This window comes from Vicugna pacos, chromosome 23, assembly GCF_048564905.1.
Source record: "Vicugna pacos chromosome 23, VicPac4, whole genome shotgun sequence".
Lineage (NCBI taxonomy): Eukaryota > Metazoa > Chordata > Mammalia > Artiodactyla > Camelidae > Vicugna > Vicugna pacos.
Window position 1 is genome coordinate 12,553,281 of NC_133009.1, and position 13,387 is coordinate 12,566,667.

The following is a 13,387-nucleotide window of genomic DNA, read 5'->3' on the forward strand; positions in this document are numbered from 1 at the left end:
AGCTGGTGCCAGCCACTACCAAGGTGGTGACCACGGTGAATGCATCCTGAGCGCATCCCACAGAGACCTTGGAAAAAGCTGCATTTGCTTAGTGAGGAGGGTTCAGAAAGAAGTCAGAGGAGGAACTTTTGTTTCGACTTTCAAGAGACAGAGCCCAAAGGCACTGGCCCAGGACTATTCCACTGTCAGAGTCCACAATGAGTTCCAAGTGCATCCGATTAGCAGAAGACGTGAGTCTGGGTTCAGTCCAGAAGAGCACCATGCCCTTTGTGTTTTTCTGCACTAATCCTTTGACAAAGCCCAGCTAGAGAGTCACCTCCATGCTCTTGCCTTTTGTCAGGGAGGACGCCCCAGGGCAGAGACCGACAGGAATGCCTACAGCGACAACGCATTATGGTGACCAGTGACCAGTCACTGAACTCAGGCTGGGCACCAGGTAAGCCTGTCTCGCTCCATCTCACAACTGCCCTTGGGGAACTTACAAATGAGGAACTTGAGGTACAAAGACGTTGAATAATTGACTCAGGGTGGTGAGTGGCAGATACAAACCAATGGCCGGGTGGGGTCCACCTCACAGTCCAGGATCTTGACAGCTAGTTTGTGTGGCTTGCTTGATCCCATCGAAGGAGAGGATTTTCAAACAGCAATGGCAACAATCCAATGTCTTCTTTAGGTTCTGTTTTAATAGCTGTACCTCGAGGCCTCGCATCTGCCTGCTGACCAGACTTCCCCATCCTCGCTGGACCCCAGAGAGCTCACCTGCTGCATCTGTGGGACTTGGTGAGAGTCTAGATGGGACGCTGAGCTCCCGCTCCTGAGTCACAGGGACCCGGGGCTGATACCCAGCCCCACACATGAGCTGGATGAGACCACGGCAGTCTCGCTGTAGAATGGGGAAAGCAATGCCTACCTCACAGGGCTTCACTGAGGGCTGAGTGAGTAATGCACGTCGTGCTGGCCCTCTGCAGATGCCCCAGACACGGTAGCTATTCAGGTCTTTAGTATAATTCCCTCACTGGGTGGAGCCCTGGAGGACAGCACATCACCTAGACTTTCTCTGATGGCCAAAGCCCCCTGAAGGGCATTTTACACAACCTCCAGCCTCCAGCCTGGCCAGGTTTTCTGAGGGCAAACACTTCCCCAGCTGTCCTGGCTCATTCAGCTGGCTTCTGTGCTGCCTGCCCGCACATGGCATCCTGCCTTGGGCAGGTTCTCATGCCTGCGTTGAAGGGCATTCGAGCGCATAGGTCTCAAGACAAAGCAAGGGGAGCAAGGCCGAGACACGGCTATTTTGGGGCTGGTTTTAAATCTACTTCCCCACTGATGAGCAGGTGCAAATGGCCCCCAGGTGCCTGCTAGCCTGCTTTTGCTTCTCTCTCCTCATCTCTCTCTCTCATTCATTTCTCTTCCTGTCCTCAGCTACCCATCCAGTGCACAGAGGGGATCTGAGAGAGGAGAGGCCCTGGTCCTCGGCTTTTCAGACCTTATTTCCTCCCCGCCAAGCCTCAAATTCCAGAACTGGCCTCACTCAGGTCTGAGACACAATGCAGAGACCTCACTCTTCCTGTTCGTTTTCAGGAAACATCTGGAACTCCTCCGGGGAGATCTGTCACATGGCCTCTCATGAATTTCAGACTCCTGCATGTTCTTCAAGCGTTCTTTGTTTGCTGGATACTATGAGAAATGATATATATGTATCTGTCTCCCAAATACACAGCTTGAACACAAAGCACAAAGTTCTTATTTAAATTCCTGCTTTAAGAGAACCCAACACTTGAAATCAGAATGTACCACACACAGTAATTGGGAAGGAGGTGATTTGGGACACAAACCACTCATCGCTTTATAAATAATTGGCTACTGATTGTTTTAAATTCCAGTTTCCTAGGGTGCTCTTAACACATGGTTTCAACTGAAAGATGTTCTTTGCACCTTTGTTTTTCTGGAGCAGTTTCGTGGTGCATAGAGAACTAATTTGAGGAAGTCTCAGTGACTGTCACACACAACTCTTCGGGTTTGTGCAAGGCTGTTGCACCATCGTGCTGCTGCTCTGACACTGCCCTCAACCCTGGGCAGCAGCAGAGGGCTGTCCTGGAGCATCTGGTGGGCTGAGGCCACAGGGGCACCTGGTGTAATGGTATGGCCCACAGAGCCGGGAATGAAACAGCCAGGCGTTGTGTTACTCACCCCTCTCCTTCAGTCTTCCCCACATACTTGCACCTAGAGCATTGGTTTAGTCCCATTTTCCAGGAAAGAAAACTGAGGCTCAGAATAGGTCTTAGACCACTATACTAGTTCTCATCTGAAAAAGAGAAAGCAGAAATGTGCCCTACAGGTTCTTGGAGGTTTGACTCACTAATCTCTAAGAAAGCTCCCTCATCCCAACCCCCTCCACTCCAGGCCACCCTGAAACCATGTAACTCCTGCAAGAACTCTGGTCAGAACTAGCTTGTGCAGGGGGACCAGTCAGGGGTCAGCAGGAGCCTGGCTCAGTGGGCGTGCTCGGTGCCCTGGATGGCCACACACCAAGGGCAGGCACAGAGGGAAGGGTGCAGGTGGGAACGAGGGTTGTTTTTATAAACGGAAAACCTGCAGCTTCCCCACAGAAAAAGGGAAGCCAAACAAAAGCTGAACAGCTGGACCACAACACTCCCTGCCCAGCAGGGGGCAGGGGCAGGACTCCCTGTGAGAGACAAGGAGGGCCCGCCCCGGGCACATGAGGCTGGGGCCCTACGTAATGAGGCTATGCAGCATCACCTGTTTGCCCAGGGATCCAGGCTGAAGGCTGTTTCCTCCCTATGTCCCCAGGCCCCAGCTGTCTGAGATGTGAGAGGCCCGGCGGTGCACCTGGAGGGGCCCAGGCCTGGGCTGGGGGCCAACAGGAGCAGTAGCCAGGCAGGGTAGGGTGGAACCAAGAAACGTATTGGGACCTAGAAGTTCCCGGGGAATCCAGGGCATCCCGGAAGACCCAGGGACTCCCCAGAGTGACGTGTTAATACAGAACCTGGGCTATTGCAGTGCCTGGCAGGAATTTACCTCCATGCTAACGGTGGTGGAAGGGTTTGCTGTGCGCATCGCCAGAGCAAGAAGATGATGGAGAAGAGAGTTCTATAATTCCCTTAAGCAGCTCTGCAACCTCCTAGGCTAGGTTTCCTCATTTGTGAATGAGGAATACACAATACTCAAAACAGTGAGATATTAACAATGGGAGGCAACTGGGTGAGGGGTGTGTGGGAACTCTCTGTATTAGCTGCACAACTTTCCTACACACTGAAAACTCTTCAGAAATAAAACATTTATTTATTTTTTTTAAAGTCAGCCTGATCTCTAAGCACTGTGAACTGAGAATTTTGTTCTCTTTTATCAGATATGGATTTCTAACACAACTTTTCAAGTAGCTTGGCAGCATCGTGGAACTTCCAATTACCAACTGTGTGCCAATGACAAGTGGTTCCTTAAAGGAGGCCCAGCAGGGGTCCTGCCAGGCGCCTTCTCCAGCCATCTGTGAAACTGTGACAGTAACACAGTGACCACAGTGTAGCTATTCTTCTGGGGCTCTGCCTGCCAGCCGAGGCACGAGGCTCCACAACCCTGAAGACCAGACACTGTAATAATCTCCGTTTATAGATGAGGAAACCAAGGGTCCAAAGGTTAAGTAATTTGCCAAGATCAGACCACCAGAAAGTCCCAGAGCTGGCCTTGCCCTCACTTCTGCCCACCTCCATAGTTCATATCCTAACTGCTGCTAAAGAAATAAAGCTGCACTTATTTTTAATATATTTTATAAGTAAGAAGTCTTCCTGGACCCCAGCCCAGAGTGTACTGTATTCCAAACCCACACACTTTGAGTTCTAGGAATCAAAACCCAGAGGCCAGAGTATGGCTGTGTTCCCAAGAATACTGTGTGTGGTCTTTGTAGTAAGAGCCTCCCTGGAGCAGACTCCGGGCTCTCCCAGGCCCTGCCAAAGTCAGTGAGGTCCTGTGTCTGCAGGAGCCCCTCAGGGAGGGCCCTCATGCCGCTGTCATCCCTCTGAGGGGAAGAGGACAGGAACGGACTGAAAGACACTGACCCCCTATCTACCCAGATCACAGAGCGCATGGCCAGGTGGAGACAGAACCAAATCCAGACCAGGGCTGCCACCATCAGACCACCGCGCTGGCTGACATTCTCTAAAGCCACCCAGGCAGGAAGGCCAGGGCATCTTCAGTGCAGGGCCAAATCACCTGCCGTGGGCATGAGGGGGAAGAAAGTGACCTGTAACAATTAGACAAAGGCATTTAATACAAATACACCAGCACATGCTTGGACATGATTTTTAATGATTTTGTAGCTTCTGACAACTGAGAGGAAATAGCGTCATGCAAAATCGATGCCTACCAAAGCGGGTTCACGTGGCAACAGGAGCCCTGCCCTCGTCTTGGCCTGGGATCGCTCTCCGGATCTTTTTTTTCCTTCCCACTTTGACTCACAGCTCAACCTTTCTTGATCAATCCTGCTTCGCTGTGATGGTGAGTTCCACTTACCTTCCTTTAAAGTGCTTTAAAGGTACTTTTTCTAGCAAAAAACAATTTATAGCCTCTTGTTTGTTACTTTGTAAGTGTTCTTGTGCTTTCCCCCCATGTCTATTTCAAGTCTTCACCTAAACTGATTGTCCTGGGACATGGGCTTGCGGGCAAGTGACCGAGCATCCTGGCATGCCTGAGATGGTCCCAGGTTTTAGCGCTGAAAGCCTCATGTCCCCAGGGAACCCGTCAGTCCCAGGTGAACCGGGATGGTTAGTCACCACGGCCTGTTCACAAGTACCCTGACCTGTTCACAGCGAGAGCCCTGTTGTTTGCAAGTGGTGTAGGCCCTTGAGTGTGGTGTGGTCCTTGGATAGCAGCAGTGGCCTCCCCTGGGAGCTTGTCAGCAATGCAGAAGCTCAGGCAGCACCCCAGGCTTGCTGAATCAGAGCTGGCTCTTTAACACAGATCCCAGATGATTCCCGGGCAGGTTAAAAGTCAAGAACTGCTGCTCTGAAGGCTGCCTTCCAGCCTTTCTCTGCTGAGAAACACAACGTATATGGCGTCTGCTTTTAAGACTCTTGCTCCATGGGGGTCTCAGATGGGAACCAAGCCCAAGCTTTTGGGAGGCAGTAAAGCACTGGGCCAAGTTGAGAGCAACCCAACCGTGAGCAGGTGTCAGGAACAGCCTCTCAGGGGAGGCTGTGGAGAAGCCAGGAGGGCCCCAGGTCTGCCTGGGGCCCGGCACGGCTGCCACTCCAGCTCTTCCTCTCTGAGAGTATGAGAGAGAGCAGAGTTAGAGGACCAGCCTCAAGTCTGCTCTGACTTATGCATTTCAAAATGTTGGCATCTTAACTGTGAGTAGCAGGAAGCCATATCTGATCTCCATACCCTGCCACTCTCACCTTGAGTGTTGATCAGAAGTACTATGGGGCTCGCTTTTTAAAATCAAAAGTGCCAGGGCCACACTTCCGCCCTCCTGCAGCAGGGTTTCTGGCGAAGGGCCAGGCGTCAGTGATTTGGGGAAGTCCCCCAGGTTGCAAGGAGCATCCAGGGACCAGAAGCACTAGGAAACCCATGCCCCTCAGCCTGGCCCACTCTCTGCCATCCTGCCTGTCACCAGAGAAGGACGCCCCACCCTCCTGGCCCTGAAGGAGGAGGCCAGGGCCCTGGCCCTCCCCTAGGTGGGCTGGCACAACCTGCTGAGGGGAGGAGTGGGGAGTGGAGTGTGAGAGACTGGACTCTAGAGGACTCAGACCCCTTGGGATGCTGAGAGACTGCACAGTGTCCTGATACAGAAATGCTGACCTGGTTCCTGAACCCGCAGCAGCAAACCGCCTCTTCTCAGGAGACACGTTCTGGAAGGTGCCTCAGGCCTGCCTGCCCAGCCTAGGAGCGGTCTGCTCTGAGCACTTCCATCACTTCACTTCCAGTTTTCCTCGCACCCACCCTGACTTGACTTTGAGAAGAATCCAGGCCATGGCCGTGAGGCATTTTCTTCTCATGCCATGAATGTTTCTCCAGAAGCCTTTGCAGACACGGCCCCCTCCTCCCCCCAGCCCCGCGGCCCCTCAGGGGCTTTAGAGGTGGACGTCACAGGGCTGGGCCACGGCCCATACACCTCTAGGCCAGATGCCGGTGGGCTACACCTGCGGAGCCAGCCGCGAAGCACAGGGAGGGGATGTGGACGGAGGAGCTGGGGGAGATGTGAGGAGCATCATGGACGGGCAGTCAGGGAGACTGCCTGCTGGTCCTGGCTGCCCAAATGGTCATGGGTTGCATGACCTTGGCTATCTCTCCTCCTCACTGGGCCTCAGTTCTCCTGTCCATGTGACGTGAGAGGAGCCATGCCACGGGTCCCTGAGTTCTCCAGCTTTACAGAGCCATGATTCTATGACATTTTATGGACAAAGGTCTCTGTACCAAAGGGTCCAGAGAGCACATGCAGGACACATTCATGCAGACACACCGTCATGATGTAAGCTCTAAAGGGAATGTTCGGAAGGGCTGGAGATGCAGGCCCCCTCTACCACCAAAACATCCCCATCACTGGGGAATAAGGACTCTCACCACCCGCTTTGTACATTTGTCTCCTTCAACCCTCCCCACAACTCTATGAGGAAGTATTAGTATCCCCATTTGGTTTTATCTTAGTTTTATAAGAAGACAATTTTTACATAAGTTTAGATTGTGTCAGGCCTGCTGAACTGTTATAATTTTTGTTTTTTTCCCTGTTTAACTAGAAATGGGCCAATTGTATCATCATTTGGCTCATAAAGCACCAAGCACTTGTCCATTAAGAATCAACAGATCTCAATGGGGGACAAAACTGAGATCAGCTTTTAAACCATCAGGGAGTATTTATCCTCTCTTTATCACGTAACTGACTACCTTGAGAGTAAGTCAGACTCTTCTAGAACACTGGGGACAGGCATGACTTAATATGATTAGAGCATCCTGAAACAATAAAGCCTTAGGTGTTTTCTGTCGCTGTTGTGTGGGTTTTTTTGTTTTGTCAAAGACTCCGGCGTATAATCAGCACAGGATTTTAACTAAAACTGCCGGAGCACTCTTAACATACATTCCAAACCCCACCCCCACCGGCCCTACCACTTATTCTCATTCCACATTAGGCAACTGAAGCTCAGACAGGTAAAGGCACTTGCTCAGGGTCACACAGCGGTGAAGTCGCAGTTTGGACTCAAGGCTGGCTGATCTCAAAGCCCATGCCAGTACCACCACTTCGTGCCGTCTTAGTGACGAGGTGGGTATCTGACCACCTCTCCTCACCTCGCTGTGGGCCAAGTGCTGGTTCTACACCATATAGTCTGACTGACTGACCAGTCAGAGCCATCTCTTACGGCCATACTAGGCGTGTTCTAGGTGCTGGGGATCCTATGATGACTAAGACACAGTTCTGCTCTCTGAGACTCAGAGTATGGTTGGGCTGAGAAAAAAATGATTATGGCCATATAGTGTGTTAAGTGCTTTAACAGAGGTAAGTCCATATGCTCAGGGACCATATAAGAGCATCGCCTGTCTCATCTTGGGACTCACCGAAGGCTCCCCAGGAGGTGACCCTTGAGTTGGGTTAGGAGTTGGCCAGAGAGATGAAGGCAGGAGTAGGGGACAGTGTCAGGCACAGAGAACAAGGGGAGGCCCTGGGGGGGTGTGTGTGAAGATGCTCCTGGAGCAAGAGGCTGAACCAGTTGTCAAAAGGTCTTGAATCTTTTTTCTGGAGTTTGTGCTTCATCTGGACAGTGACAGAGAGTCATCAATAGGTTTGCAGCAGGTGGATGGTGGGGACGTAATCAAATGTACATGTACAAAAATCACATCAGAGTCAGGGAGAAAGGTAGATTTTTATGCCTGGAGCCAGGGCATCCAGATAAGAGGTTATTGCGGGATCCTGGGCATCTGAAGGCCCATAACCAAGGCATAATAATGGGTGTGGTGGGGAGGAGAGGACACCATCTAGTCATAGTCCTGGATAACCGGAAGTGGTGACTTGAACGTGGGCGGTAAATGGGATGGAGGAGTTGGGGCAGACATCCAGGCTCCTGGATATGCAACCTGGCAAATGATGGCACCATCAGCGGAGATGAGGAGGAGGGAGGGGCATCCCTGGGAGTGGGGCAGTTCAGGCTGGCAAGGCACGTTTGAAGTGCGTGTGGTCCTCCCACTGGACATTCCTGCATGCAGTGGATAGATGATCCAGGAAGGAGATACTTAGAGATCTGGGGTCATCAGCAGGTAAATGACAGTGGAAGTCAGATGTGGGAGTGGATGAGGTGACCAGAGGGTCAGGTGGAGGGGAGCGTGCAGGGCAGAGTGGGGTGAGCAGAGGGTCACAGGCAGACACCAGCTAGACAGCCTGTGTGGGGAGAGAACTCTCCATCTTCAAGACTTAGCTTCTGTTCTGACGAATCCAAAACCAGCCAAATTCTGTCCACAGTCACTAAATTAGGAATGGTGCCTGGGACTGAAAGGAGCTCTCCAATAAATTGTTTTATGTAATTAGTGGCTGCTGCCTTCACCAGGAGCTATTGGTAAAAGCATTAAAACTGAGTTTGTTGAGCTTGATTGAATGAGAAAGAAAATTAGAGTACAGAATAGCGTTAGAGGCGTCTTCCTTCCCTCCAGTGTAAACACCACACACAGCGCAAGGCCTTGGAAGGACGCGAGGGGGACGATTGGAGTGCAGGCACCTAAGGCAGGAGGGAAGGTCCTGAAACAGCAGGGAGCAGCATGGGGTGGAAGCACAGCAGCTCAGTCTGGCCCTTGCATGTCCGTGCCTCTGAAGTGACCTTTCCTTCCTGCCACACGAAAAAGGTGGTGGCAGAGAGGGGGCAGTGTTGTAAGTTGCATGCAGGACCCGAAGCACCAGAAAGGGAAGCCTGCAAGTTGACCGTGAGCGTTTTTTGTTTCTCTGGTCCCTTTTGCTCTGGCCTGGGGTGTAGTGGGCCGGGCTCCCCAAGGCAGCCTCCCGGAGGAGAGCAGGTTCTGGTACCCGCAGCACCTGGGGGATGGGGCTTGTAGCTGGCCCGCTCAGGCCCTCAGCCCTTGGCCTTGTCTGCCAGTCCCAGGGAGCAGGTGTAGCTGCTCTGCTAGAGTGGTCTGAAGTCCACCACGTGAGGACAAGCACCTTTGACCACCTTCTCACCGGGTCTTCACTGTCTTACTTTCACACTGCTTCTAGTGATGAGTCCTGACCCCCAGCGCTTCAGAATGTGACCTCATTTGGAAGTAGAGTCACTGCAGATATAATTGGTTAAGACAAGCTCATTTGGGTGAGCCCTAATCCAAAATGACTGGTGTCCTTATAACAAGGGGAAATTTGGAGACAGGAACACAGGGAGAAGGCCATGTGAAGATGAAGGCAGAGACTGGGGTGAGGCTCCTTCAAGCCAAGGAACACCTGAGATGCCTGCAAACCACCAGAGGCCAGGAGAGAGGCTGGAACAGACTCCTCACAGCCGTCGGGAGGAACCACCTGGGTGTCAGACTTCCGGCCTCTGGAGCTGGGGGCCGGTACATTTCTGGTGTTTAAGCCATCCAGTGTGTGATATTCGTAACGGCAACTAGCAGACTGATGCACCTCTGTCCAGATTACTGTGTGTGCAAGCCACCAGGCCCCACCTTTCCCACCTGTGAAAAGGTGACCTCTTTCGAGAAGGAAGGTGGGGAAGCTGAGTGTCCCAGAACATTCTTCTGGTTTCTCTATTCAAATTAATATTCCAGCTTCTCAACCAGTCATGCGCATCCCTCTCCCAGGCCTGTCCGTGACTCTCTGCATTTGGTTGTTCACATCTTCATTTGTTCGTCCATTGTCCATTTGTTTGTTTGTTCGACATGTCTTTCTTGCTCACCTCCTGTGTGCCAGCCACTGTCCTAGATGCTGGGTGCACAGTGGGAAACAGACTGACGAGAGGCCTGTCCTCATGGCACTTTCATTACAGTCGGAGTATTAGTCAAACAATGCAGAAATCAGTGGTAAGTGCTGAGATGGCAGAAACAGCGATTAGCTGGTGGGCTCGAGGTCCCAGTTAACCCTGACCCTGACCCTGGCCCCCATCTGCTTTTCCACCAGCTAAGGGCAAGGACGGCTCGGTTATAGCTGAGTAGCCTCATCGCGCTGCGAAGTGTGACCGGTTGTCTTGGGCACAGGCAGGGATGTTGGTGTGTGTCTGCCCCCTCTGCAGCCCTGTTTCTGGGAGAGGGGCTCTCTAGCCGAGGTGGCAGAGAGGTCCAACACCTGTAGTGCCTGGATTTCTGGGTAAAGACCATGAAGCAACAACATGAGAGAGCTGTGAGAGACTCAGGGGATTCTCTGCTGGCCGCTGCGGGACCTAAGTGTGGTGCAGGGCAGTGCAGCTTCCGGGACCAGCAGTGCTGCCCATGAGCTTTTGAGAAATGCAAATTCAGGCTCTGCACCAGACCCACTGAGTCAGGACCTCTGGGCTGGGGACCCCAGGAGTTGCTGATGCTCCTGGAAGTCGAGAAACACTGCTATCAGGTACAAGCATGGCTTTCGGGACAAATGGTGTTTGAGGTTTGGTTCTTTTATCTTTAATAAGGGCATGAAAATAGCACCTAACTTTTAGTACCGACTTCTAAAGTTATAAAGAGGGCATTAGATAATGCATATAGGTGCCCGGGACCCAGTACAAGTGCAGTAAACCTTAGTTAGTTACTCTTTTATTACAATTTTTATGCTCCTGTCTGCTTATGAAGAGCAGGCCTACCTAACCTAGGCTTGGAGCATCAGGAGGTTGTCAAAAACCTCAGCTGACGCGAGGCTTCTCATGAACTGGCTGCCTAGCTGGCTCAGGGCTCACCAGCAGAACTGGTGAGGCCGCCTGGCGCAAGGGCTTGTGGCCCTGAGGGTTTATAGGCCAGGAGTTGTCAGGAATCTGGCCCCAACTTGCTCCAAGAAGTGTGGCCTCAGATAAGGTTACACACGCACATCGTCATCACAACACCAGACGGTAAAAAATCAGTGCCTCACGCAGGATCTGAAGGAGGCAGGCTGTGGGCACTGGGGCAAAGATGGGTGTGGGAGGGCGAGGCGATAAACAGGTGTGTGTGGAAAGGGAGGGAGAGAGATTTCCCTGGAGGAGCCAGGCACCAGGAAGGGCGGGAGCACAGTCTTGGTGTTCTTGTTGCCCCTTTGACTTCTTGATTAGCTCCCTTAAAGCACCTCTGTTTGTCTACCCAGTAGTAGGAGGTTGTTCAGAGCTGGAGTAAAGCTCTGTGCTGGAACCAGCTCTGCCACTGCTGGGGACAGTGCCCCAGGCAGTTAGGAAATCCAAGGGAGATGTGTGCACACTCTGAGCTAATTCCCAGAATGTGCATTTTTCTGCCCCACCCCATTCCTCTCCCAGGAAGGTTTGACTGGGTAAGGCTGGAGGGGCCCCTGTGGCATTAAGACTCCCAGGGCTGGCTGCATGGGGCACCTGGGCAGAGACCTACCAGCCTTCTCTGTGGAGCTGAGGCGGGGCTCCCACATCGTGTCAGAGGATGGAGGCACAATGGGGCTTTTCTTCAGCTCTTTCCAAGGATTCCCTGGGAGGTAATCCAGTCCCTGGGCCAACATATCAGGGTCATCCCATTCCAGAGGAGGAGCCACAGCCCAGTTTGGAGCCCTTGCTTGCTAGGATGAGGCCCTGGAAAGACTGGGACGTGGTGGCCTCACCTGTTTGCACAGGTGGCACCTTTCTGGTCTGCTCTCGACTTAGGTTTCCCTCTGCAGTGGGCTTCCCCTTTCCCAATCCCATCCCGACCCCTGCCCTGCACCAGCAAGCCTCCGGCACATTCCCTGTGGTGCTGCCTGGCTTCCCCACTGGGGCTCACAAAATGGGTGAGAATGCTAACACCCCTGCAAAAGACATGCCGAGCAGGTCCTTTTTCCTTTGGAAGCAGGAATACATCCATAACATGCTACATTTAAAAAGGAGTTCTCAGGGCTGCCAACCTTACAGTAGAGGTTAAGTAGTGGTATATTTCTCCTACAAACAACAACCAAAAAGATATCCCAGGCCATAGACAAATCAGAGAGAGAAAAATAGGTCATAAATTCCTGTGGACCTTACGTACAGATTTGTATATTCTCCAATGATTCTGATTTTTATTACGTCATTTGTATGTCTTTTTGTCATCTGGATTATTGAAAAACCACTTAAAGCTGTGGATGAAAAAGACTGACTTTTTTTAGTGGTAGTCTACTTCTTATCTCAATGGGGAATGAAATGTGTTTATGGGAAAAAAGTGATCCCCAAGTCAGGACACAGTCATGTTTAAGACACATGAGAAGGACTAGGGGTGTGAGCGAGTTGGTCTCTGTGGCCCCTTAGCTTCTGTCCTTTTCTCCCTCCTCCTTCCCTGCGACCCTCTTCCCCTAGTCCTTGCTCACAGAATAGGGCCCGATGCCCCTTGGGGAGAGATGCCCCTCCTCTAGCTCCTTTGCTCCTTTGATCCTCTGGGACCCCCCCCCCACAGAGATAAGGGAGGTGAGTGACTCTCCTGCTGTTGGCCCCACCCCAACTCCTCCTTGGCACACACACCCTCACACAACGTCCCTCCGCACAGATCTGAGAGCCCTGTGTGGACTGCCCATTCCTGCCGGCAATCAACCCCAAACCAGAATCTACAAACGTGCACATATCCGTGTGATGTCCTGGAAGGACTTTGGGCTTCAGGCTTTATGTGGGTGACTTCTGTTTGAGTGGCAGTTGGGCACAATGCTGAAGATCTGGACACCAGCGACCGCTCGCCTGGGCATGGGTCTGCCACCGACTGTGTGCCCTTGGGCACACCTCCTCCCTGCTTTTGTTGTCATTGTTTTAATTGTGGTAAAATACACGTAACTTAGAATTTACCATTTTAACCATTTTTAGGCGTACAGTTCAGTGGCATTAAGTACATTCACATTGTTCTGCAAATCAGCACCACTCATTCTCCAAAATTCTTTCCTTCTTGAAAAACTGGAACTCTGGGAAATTCTGTCATGTGCTGCAACGTGGATGAAACTTGCAGACATTACGTCAAGTGAAGCAAACCAGTCACAAAAGGACAAGCACTGTATGAATCCACTTTATGTGGGGAACCTAGCGTGGTCAGACCCACAGAAGTAGGAAGTGGAAGGGTGGGGGCCAGGAGCTGGGCAGAGGGACAACTGGGGAGCTGTTTAATAGATAGGAGTTTTCGTTTTGCAAGAGAAGGGTTTTGGAGATGAATGCACAGCAATGCAAATTATTTAACGGTATTGAACTGTACACTTGAAGAAATGGCTGAAATTCTTTTTTTATTGAAGGATATTCTTTTTTTATTTACAATTTTGTGTTCTTAGTTTGAGGTGTACAGCAAATAAGATGATAAATTTTAT

General features: G+C 51.6%; 1 long non-coding RNA gene and 1 other non-coding gene across 2 annotated transcripts; both read left to right on the forward strand.

Annotated features, from left to right (window-relative positions):
* LOC140688610 (uncharacterized) lies at positions 1-1,729 on the forward strand. Its single transcript, XR_012063309.1, has 4 exons — positions 1-230; positions 341-436; positions 674-780; positions 1,420-1,729. It is a non-coding gene; the product is annotated as an uncharacterized lncRNA (long non-coding RNA).
* A 10,159-nt stretch (positions 1,730-11,888) lies between these two features.
* On the forward strand, positions 11,889-12,019 carry LOC116285282 (small nucleolar RNA U109). Its single transcript, XR_004194946.1, has one exon. It is a non-coding gene; the product is annotated as a small nucleolar RNA U109 (small nucleolar RNA).
* The last annotated feature ends 1,368 nt before the right edge of the window (positions 12,020-13,387 follow it).